At 43.3% G+C, this 9,815-nt stretch overlaps 1 long non-coding RNA gene across 1 annotated transcript; it reads right to left on the reverse strand.

Moving 5' to 3' along the window:
- Positions 1-3,013: 3,013 nt before the first annotated feature.
- LOC106613505 (uncharacterized) lies at positions 3,014-5,941 on the reverse strand. The gene is made up of 2 exons (XR_001330493.2): positions 3,784-5,941; positions 3,014-3,672 (listed from the first exon to the last, which is right to left on the reverse strand). It is a non-coding gene; the product is annotated as an uncharacterized lncRNA (long non-coding RNA).
- Between the last annotated feature and the right edge of the window lie 3,874 nt (positions 5,942-9,815).

Genomic DNA, 9,815 nt, shown 5'->3' on the forward strand with positions numbered 1-9,815 from the left:
TGTAGGCCGTCTCACTCGGCCCTGGACTGTAGGCCGTCTCACTCGGTCCCGGACTGTAGGCCGTCTCACTCGGTCCCGGACTGTAGGCCGTCTCACTCGGTCCCGGACTGTAGGCCGTCTCACTCGGTTCTGGACTGTGGGCCGTCTCTCTTGGTTCCGGACTGTGGGCCATCTCTAGACGGGACACTGTCGCCGGACACTCTGGATGGGGCACTGCTGCCGGACACTCTGGACGGGGCACTATTGCCGGAAGCTCTGGACGGGGCACTATTGCCGGAAGCTCTGGATGAGGCATTATTGCCAGAAGCTCTGGACGGGGTACTGTCGTCGGAAGCTCTGGACGGGGACTGCGCACTGAAAGCCTGATGCGTGGGGCTGGTAGTGGAGGTACCAGACTGGAGACACGCACCCCAAGGCTAGTGCGAGGTGCAGGAACAGGATGAGTTGGACTGGGCTGACGCACGGGAAGCCTGGTGCGTGGGGCTGGTAGTGTAGGTACCAGACTGGATACACGCACCCCAAGGCTAGTGCGAGGAGTAGGAACAAGACGAGTTGGACTGGGCTGACGCACTGGAGGCCTGGTGCGTGGGGCACCTCAGGGCTGGTGCGAGGAGCAGGAACAGGATACACTGGGCCGTGAAGGCGCACTGGCGGTCTCGAGCGCAGTACTGGCACCACCCTTACTGGCTGGATGCCCGCTGCCTCCTGGCACATGCGGGGCGCTGGCACCGTGCACACCGGCCTGTGAATGCTCGGCCTCGACGCAGTGCGCATCACCCCCTAGCACGGGGCCTGACCAGTAACATGCTGCCTCCGGTAAGCACGGGGAGTTGGCTTGGGGCTTAACCCTGGCCCAGCCAAACTACCCGTGTGCCCCCCAATTTTTTTTTTTATTGGGGCTGCCCCTCAGGCTTAAATGCCAACCGTGTACCAATATAACAGGCCCGGTTAACCCCAAGCCTTCCTCCATGGTCCAGCCCCGTCCAGAATTTCTTCCCATGTCCATGATTCCCCATAGTCCATATAATTAATCTGCTGCTCCTTACCCCGCTGCTTGGTCCGTTTGTGGTGGGAAGTTCTGTAACGGTCGTCGTATATACTGGACCAAGGTGCAGCAGGTTGAGTGCTCATTTTATCTTTTATTTAGAACACTTAATTAACAAAACAAGAAAACGTACGAACGAACAGTATTGCAGGCTAACACAGCAGTGCAACAACAACTTCCCACAAGGGACAGGTGAAAACAGGGCTACCTAAGTATGACTCTCAATCAGCAACAACGATGTACAGCTGTTCCTGATTGAGAGCCATACCAGGCCAACACAAAGAAATACACAACATAGATAGAGCATAGAAAAACACAACATAGAACATAACCGAAACCCCGGAATACTCTAAACAAACACCCCTCTACATAAACACATATCAACAAACCCCGAACCACATAAAACAAACACCCCCCTGCCACGTCCTGACCAAACTACAATAACAAATAACCCCTTTACTGGTCAGGACATGATACTAACTAACATCTCCAATCGCGTCTCATTGATTGGACTCCAATTAGCTTTTGGAGAAGTCCATTAGCCTAGGGGTTCTCATACTTTTTCCAACCTACACATTGAATGTTTAAATTATGTATTCAATATAAACAAGACAAATACAATTTGTGTGTTAATAGTTTAAGCACACTGTTTGTCTATTGTTGTGACTTAGATGAAGATCAGATCAGACCAATTTATGCAGAAATACACTGTAACCCAACCACTGTTACCTCAAGCAAGTGAGCATTCAAGTAAACAGACAATAGTGGAAGTTTGAAGGTTCAATCCATATCTGAAACGAGAAAGTGATAAGAGCTTGTTTGTTTCAGATACAGAGGGACCACCAAAGTTGTGATTCATTTCAGATAGAGGGACCACCACAGTTGTCATTCATTTGATCCAAAGGGAAGAGTGCCTTCTACAGACCCACCCACAATATCTCTCCAGCAACAGGTGAAATTAAAGTAAATAGATGTATCTTCTTGTCATCTGAGAAAGAGTATAGGTCAAGTGAATGAAAACATCGTTAAATCGGATATTGGTATGCTAGAATTCTGTAAAGTCATGTTGTTTGGCCATACCAAGCATTCCAATGTCTCCTTAAATCCCTATAATTGTCAAACAGTCCTTTTCCCAGTGAAGGAACTTGAGTCAAAATAATGGGGAACATACAGGCTACTCACAACCAGGAAATTCATTGTGTATACAATACAAATGGAAAAACACATGATTTCAAGATGATTCATTGTAATTACAGTAAATGAAAAACATGTTCGAAAGTCCCTCTTTCATTGCCTAGCATTTGTCCATTGCTGTACCTTGTTTGCCTGAAAAATTAAGGTTGTCATATTTTTTGTACGTTATCTTTTGCTGTCATAGGCTTTTGAATTAATTTGAAATATTCATTTTCTTCATCAAATAAGACTTATATTATAAATCAGTGTGGGTTGTTTTAGAAACAGAATGTAAATAAGTTACTTGAATTGTCAAATTTGTGTGGAAAGTTACCTGTTTTGAATCATAAATGTATAAACTAGTTTGAGTGTGTATTTGTAAAAATGACATCATATAACCTTTACTTGACCAGAACACTAGTAAAGTTTTGTGTGATAGTTTTAGGCTTACAGTAACATTTAATGTCTGATGCATATTGTTATATTTCTCTATGGAGATCTGAAAATATTAGGCATATTTCATGTGTTTTTACAATTGGTAATACAAATGTTATAAGTAAATCTCAAGTTCTTCTGTGCTTCCTAGAGCAACTACAGTATCGATAAAAGTTGATATTATTCTATGGAAGTTCCTTCGATTCACAGCATAAGTACACATGCTCCGTTACTTAGTGTATTTTAACACCAACTTAGAAAAAAAGTCTAGACACTTTAAAATATACTTATTTAAGTGTTTGGATGAGCGCACCAGTCTTATTTTCAAAGGGTAGTAAAAACGAAACAGACAAAGCAAACTTTTGGTGTAACCTTTTATGTTTTATTTCCCCTTGGAGTAAACACATGCCAACTTTCAACCACTGTATAAACTCTACATCTGCATTGCACATGCTGTGTCATGACACAACATACTCTAAAATATCTGCACCATATACACAGTCAGACATAACATTGTCCCATCTGTTTTCCTGCAAAAAATAAGACTTGCAAAAGCAAAGATATGCACTGAGTGTACAAAACATTAAGGACACCTACTCTTTCCATGAGTTGCATCCCTGTGGAACGCTTTCAACACCTTGTAGAGTCCATGCCCCGACAAATCCTTAATGTTTTGAACACTTAGTGTACACATACACAGTGAACTAACTATGCAGCATGATATGTATTGTTTCTTGCATCATTTCACATAAATAATACTGTTTTCACACTTGACTTCATAGCTTTGGGTTGACCTCGCATTGAACTTTATATTTTATCCTTCAAAGGATTTGTAACACAATGAATGAGGAGTTTATTGGAGTAATGCTCATGATTAACAAATAATGACGCATTCGTGTCCATATATTGGGAACATCTCTCCTCATCTCTCCCTGGAAGTGAATCCATGACATTCCACAAAATAAACACCTCTTTGGCCCATCCGTGCTTCACTGTATGAAAATCAGCCAGAGTTGAACCTGAGGACAGAATAGGGGGTCAACTCTAAGAGTCATAAAGCAGATAAGGAGTGTTGAGTCAAAATATGCCCAGGTGAGGGATACTGTCTGAAGGGCAGTCAGCCAACCAACCTGCGGCACTGTTCCAGCAGAGGCCAGACACCTCACCAGAGCCGATGACAGTTGTCCTTTATGTTGTCTTTGGTGATGAATACTGTGCTTGGTTGCTCTGTTAGATAGAGCAGCTGCATAGCATCAGGAGAAAGTTAGTACACGCACGCATGCACACACACACACTTTCACATGAAGGCATAAATTCAAGCACATACTCACATGCATATGCACACGCACACGCCACGGCCTTGTGGTCTTTGGCATGGAAGCTGACAGTGCTGTGTATTCTTCAGAAACATCCACACTCTGCGTACATTTCCTTGTTCTCTACTAAACAATGCTTAATACCGGCCAAACCTGGGCGACGCTGGGCTAATTAAGCGCCACCCTGTGATACAGCCTGGATTCAAATCAGGGTGTCTGTAGTGACGCCTCTAGCGCTGAGATGCAGTGCCTTAGACCGCTGCGCCACTCGGGAGCCCCACTATGTGCTTAGGGCACAGGAATAACCAGCTCTGAGCTCCAATGCCATGCAACAGCCCTGCCCATTTTCAGAACTCTATAAACAGCACCTAAAAAAAACAATATAAATCACAGTCAACACTCTTCAGGAAACAGTACAGCAGGAAGGCTGCCAGCCTGGACAAGGTCTCACCAGCCACACTTAAGCACTGCGCTGACCAGCTCTCCCGTTTTCACGGACATATTCAACCAGTTACTAGAGCAATGCACTGTTCTTGCCTGTTTACATAATTGTTCCAGTTCTGAAAAAACTCAAATGTGTCCTGTCTGAATGATTACAGACCTGTAGCGTTCACCTCAGTCATCGCGAAAACCTTAAAGCGCCTCGTACTGTCCCATCTCAAAACCATCACTGATAGCTCCCTCGAGCCACTGCAGTTTGCCTACAGAGCTAACAGGTCTGTGGACGACGCTGTCAACATGGGCCTCACTACATCCTCAAACACCACGATAACCCCAAGACATATGGAAGGATTTTGTTTGTGGACTTTAGCTCTGCATTCAATACATCATCCCAGAACTGCTACAAGACAAAACTGTCCCAGCTGAACCTGTCCATCTGTCCGTGGATCACTGACATCCTAACCAACAGGATGCAACATGTGAAGCTGGGAAAACTCGGACTCGGAGCGCCGCAAGCACGCGTGCTCTCACTTCTACTCTACACCAACTCTGAACCTCCAATAACGTATCTGTCAAACTACTCAAGTTTGCAGATGACACCACTCTGGTTGGTCTCATCACCGACGGTGATTAGTCCATGTACAGTGGAGAGGTTGACTGGCTAGTGGCCTGGTGCAGTCGCAATAACATGGAACTCACAGACAAAACCGTGGAAATGGTGGTTGACTTCGGAAAACACCCCCCCCCAACATCTCTCACCCTCGAGATTGATGGCTCAGCTGTAAGCATTGTTGCATCATTCAAATTCCTTCGGACCATCATCTCCCACAACTTCAAATGGTTGTTCAACATCACAGAAAGCACACCAGCGGATGTACTACTTGCAGCAGCTGAAAAGACTGATCCGGTTTTATGCATCAATCGTTGAGTCAATCCCCGTCTTGTTGGGGTCTGCGTCTGCCCACTACAAGAGCAAACTGCAACTCATTGTCCGGTCTGCAGAAAGGGTCATCGGCTGCCACCTGCCCTCCATCGAGATCCTGCACGACTCCATGGCAAGGAAGAGTGCAGGAAAGATAATCGCCGACCACTCCCACCACTCCCACCCCCTTCTCCAAAAATGCAACTCATGAACAAAATCTCCCGCCTCCTGAAATCTTTCTTCCCCTGTGCTGTGGCCCTCAACAACCAGCCATCTGGCCCATAGAGACCAAAGGACTATGCACTCTATGCTACGCACCGCATCAAGCCATCTATGAACTGTACACAAAAGGACTGCAATATACTGCATTGCAATATGTCCATATCTCTGCATTTAGATATACAGTGCCTTCAGAAAGTATTCATACATTGACTTTTTCCACATTTTGTTACGTTACAGCCTTAATCTAAATTGGATGACATTGTTTTCCCCCCTCATCAATCTACACACAATACCCCATAATGACAAAGCGAAAACAGGTTTTTAGAAATGTTTGCTATCACAAGTATTCAGACCACTTTCTCAGTACATTTACATTTACATTTTTGTCATTTAGCAGATGCTCTTATCCAGAGCGACTTACAGTAGTGAATGCATACATTTCATTTCATTTCATACATTTTTTTCCCTCTGTACTGGCCCCCCATGGGAAACAAACCCACAACCCTGGCGTTGCAAACACCATGCTCTACCAACTGAGCCACAGGGAAGACCCAGTACTTTGTTGAAGCACCTATGGCAGCGATTACAGCATTTAGTCTTCTTGGGTATGACGCTACATGCTTGGCACACCTATATTTGGAGAGTTTCTCTCATTCTTCTCTGCAGATCCTCTCAAACTGTCAGGTTGGATGGGGAGCGTTGCTGCACAGCTATTTTCAGGTCTCTCCAAAGATGTTCGTTCGGGTTCAAGTCCGGGCTCTGGCTGGACCACAAGGACATTCAGAGACTTGTCCCGAAGCCACTACTGCGTTGTCTTGGCTGTCCAGACGTGACACTAGGCATTCAGGCCAAATAGTGCATCTTGGTTTCATCAGACCAGAGAGTCTGAGAGTCTTTAGGTGCCTTTGGCAAACTCCAAGCGGGCTGTCATGTGCCTTTTACTGAGGAGTGGCTTCCGTCTGACCACTCTACCATAAAGGCCTGATTGGTTGAGTGCTGCAGAGAAGCTTGTCCTTCTGGAAGGTTCTCCCATCTCCACAGAGGAACTCTAGAGCTCTGTCAGAGTGACCATCAGGTTCTTGGTCACCTCCCTGACTAAGGTCCTTCTCCCTCGATTGCTCAGTTTGGCCGGGCGGCCAGCTCCAGGAAGAGTCTTGGTGGTTCCAAACTTCTTCCATTTGTGTTCTTGGGGATCTTCAATGCTGCAGACATTTTTGTATCCTTCCCCAGATATGTGCCTCGACACAATCCTGTCTCGGAGCTCTACAGACAATTCCTTCGACCTCATGGCTTGGTTTTTGCTTTGACATACACTGTCAACTGTGGGATCTTATATACACAGGTATATGCCTTTCCAAATCATGTCCAATCAATTAAACTTCACACAGGTTGACTCCAATCATGTTGTAGATACATCAAGGGTAATCAATGGAAACAGGATGCACCTGAACTCAATTTTGAGTCTCATAGCAAAGGGTCTGAATACTTATGTAAATAAGGTTTCTGTTTTTATTTGTAATAAATGTACAAACATTTCTAAAAACCTGTTTTCGCTTTGTCATTATGGGGTATTGTGTGAAGGAAAATGTTTTATTTAAGCAATTCTAGAACAAGGCTGTAATGTAACAAAATGTGGAAAAAGTCAAGGGGCATGAATACTTTCCGAATGCACTGTAGCCATACTGATACTGTACATTTGTATATATGCTCATTCTCTTATATCTCTATGCTCACCCTGCCTAGTTGTATATCATGTACACTACCGGCCCAAAGTTTTAGAAGCTCATTGAAAGGTTTTTCTTTATTTTTACAATGTAGAATAATAGTGAAGATATCAAAACAATGAAATAACATATTTGGAATCATGTAGTAACCAAAAAAAAAGTGTTAAACAAATCAAAATATATTTTATATTTGAGATTCTTCAAATGCCATCCTTTGCCTTGATGACAGCTTTGCACATTCTTGGCATTTTCTCAACCAGCTTCATGAGGCCGTCACCTGGAATGCATTTCAATTATTTGTGTGCCTTCTTAAAAGTTAATTTGTGGAATTTCTTTAATTCTTAATGCATTTAGCCAATAAGTTGTGTGGTCACAAGGTAGGGAGGGGTATATAGAATATAGCCCTATTGTGTAAAAGACCAAGTCCATATTATGGAAAGAACAGCTCAAATAAGCAAAAATAAATTACTTTAAGACATGGTTAGTCAATACGGAAAATTTCATGAACTTTTAAAATTTCTTCGAGTGCAGTCACAAAAACCATCAAGCGCTGATGAAGAAACTGGCTCTCATGAGAACCGCCACAAGAATGGAAGACCTAGAGTTACCTCTGCTACAGCGGATAAGTTCATTAGAGTTACCAGCCCAAATAAATGCTTCACATAGTTCAAATCAAATTTTACTGGTCACATACACATGGTTAGCAGATGTTAATGCGAGTGTAGCAAAATGCTTGTGCTTCTAGTTCCGACAGTGCAGTAATATCTAACAAGTAATCTAACAATTCCACAACAACTACCTAATACACACAATCCAAAGGGATGGAATAAGAATATGTACATATAAATATTTGTCTTCAACTCACAGACACATCTCAACATCAACTGTTCAGAGGAGACTGTGTGAATCAGACCTTCATGGTCAAATTGCTGCAAAGAAATCACTACTAAAGGACACCAATAATAAGAAGAGAATTGCTTGGGCCAAGAAACATGAGCAATGGACATTAGACCGGTGGAAATTTGTCTTTTGGTCTGGAGTCCAAATTTGAGATTTGGACTCCTAGGACATCATGTTACACAATACATGCATTTTTGTTCGATAAAGTTCATATTTATATATAAAAACAGCATTTTACATCGGCGTGTGACATTCAGAAAATATTTTCCCTCAAATGCTTCCGGTGAATCAGCGCTACAATTTACAAAATTACTATTCGAAAACATTGTTAAAATGTAATATTGTCATTCAAAGAATTATAGATTAACATCTCGTGAATGCAACCGCATTGCCAGATTTAAAAAAGAACTTTACTGGGAAATCACACTTTGCAATAAACGACATGGTATGCTCAGAAAAATAGGCTAGGCGATACATGTTAGCGCCATCTTGGAACAATCTAAAATCAAATATACTATTGTAAATATTCCCTTACCTTTGATTATCTTCATCAGAAGGCACTTCCAGGTATCCCAGGTCCACAACAAATGTAGTTTTGTTCGAAAAAGTTAATAATTTATGTCCCAATAGTTCCTTCTTGTTAGCGCGTTCCGAAGGCTACTCATAATGTACTGAAGCGCGCGGGACTTGTCGTCACGAATGTGCAAAAAATATATATTTACATTCGTTCAAACATGTCAAACGTTGTATAACATAAATCTTTAGGGCCTTTTTCAACCAGAGCTTCAATAATATTCAAGGCGGACGATTGCATTGTCTTACTAAACGTTTCGGAACAAAAAGGGTTCCCATGGGTGCCCGCGTCATAGTAGTAATGGCCCTCCCCCTGTGACCAACTTCCCAAGCCTCTCTTTGGGTCAGTTTCTACCATAGAAGACTCAAACCACTTTGTAAAGACTGTTGACATCTAGTGGAAGCCTTAGGAAGTGCTAAATAATTAATAAGTCCCTGTGTGTTTCAATGGAAAAGGCTTGAAGTGATTCCACAAATCAGATTTCCACTTCCTGTTAGGATTTGTCTCAGGGTTTTGACTGCCATATGATTTCTGTTATACTCAGACACCATTCAAACAGTTTTAGAAACTTTAGAGTGTTTTCTATCCAAACCTACTAATTATATGCATATTCTAGTCACTGGGCAGGAGTAGTAACCAGATTAAATCGGGTACGTTTTTATCCGGCCGTGCAAATACTGCCCCCTATCCCCAATAGGTTAACTAGCACGGCTACCACAGCATTCTGCAGCAATATGCCATCCCATCTGGCTTGGGCTTAGTGGGACTATACTTTGTTTTTCAACAGAACACTGACCCAACACACCTCCAGGCTGTGTAAGGGCTATTTTACCAAGAAGGAGAGTGATGGAGTGCTGCATCAGATGACCTAGTCTCCACAATCCCCGACCTCAACCCAATTGAGAGGGTTTGGGATGAGTCGGACCTCAGAGTGAAGGAAAAGCAGCCAACAAGTGCTCGGCATATCTGGGAACTCCTTCAAGACTGTGAAAAAGCATTCCAGCTGAAGCTGGTTAAGAGAATGCCAAGACTGGGCAAAGCTGTCAAAGGCAAAGGGTGGCTA

The sequence above is a fragment of the Salmo salar genome, chromosome ssa10 (assembly GCF_905237065.1).
Source record: "Salmo salar chromosome ssa10, Ssal_v3.1, whole genome shotgun sequence".
Lineage (NCBI taxonomy): Eukaryota > Metazoa > Chordata > Actinopteri > Salmoniformes > Salmonidae > Salmo > Salmo salar.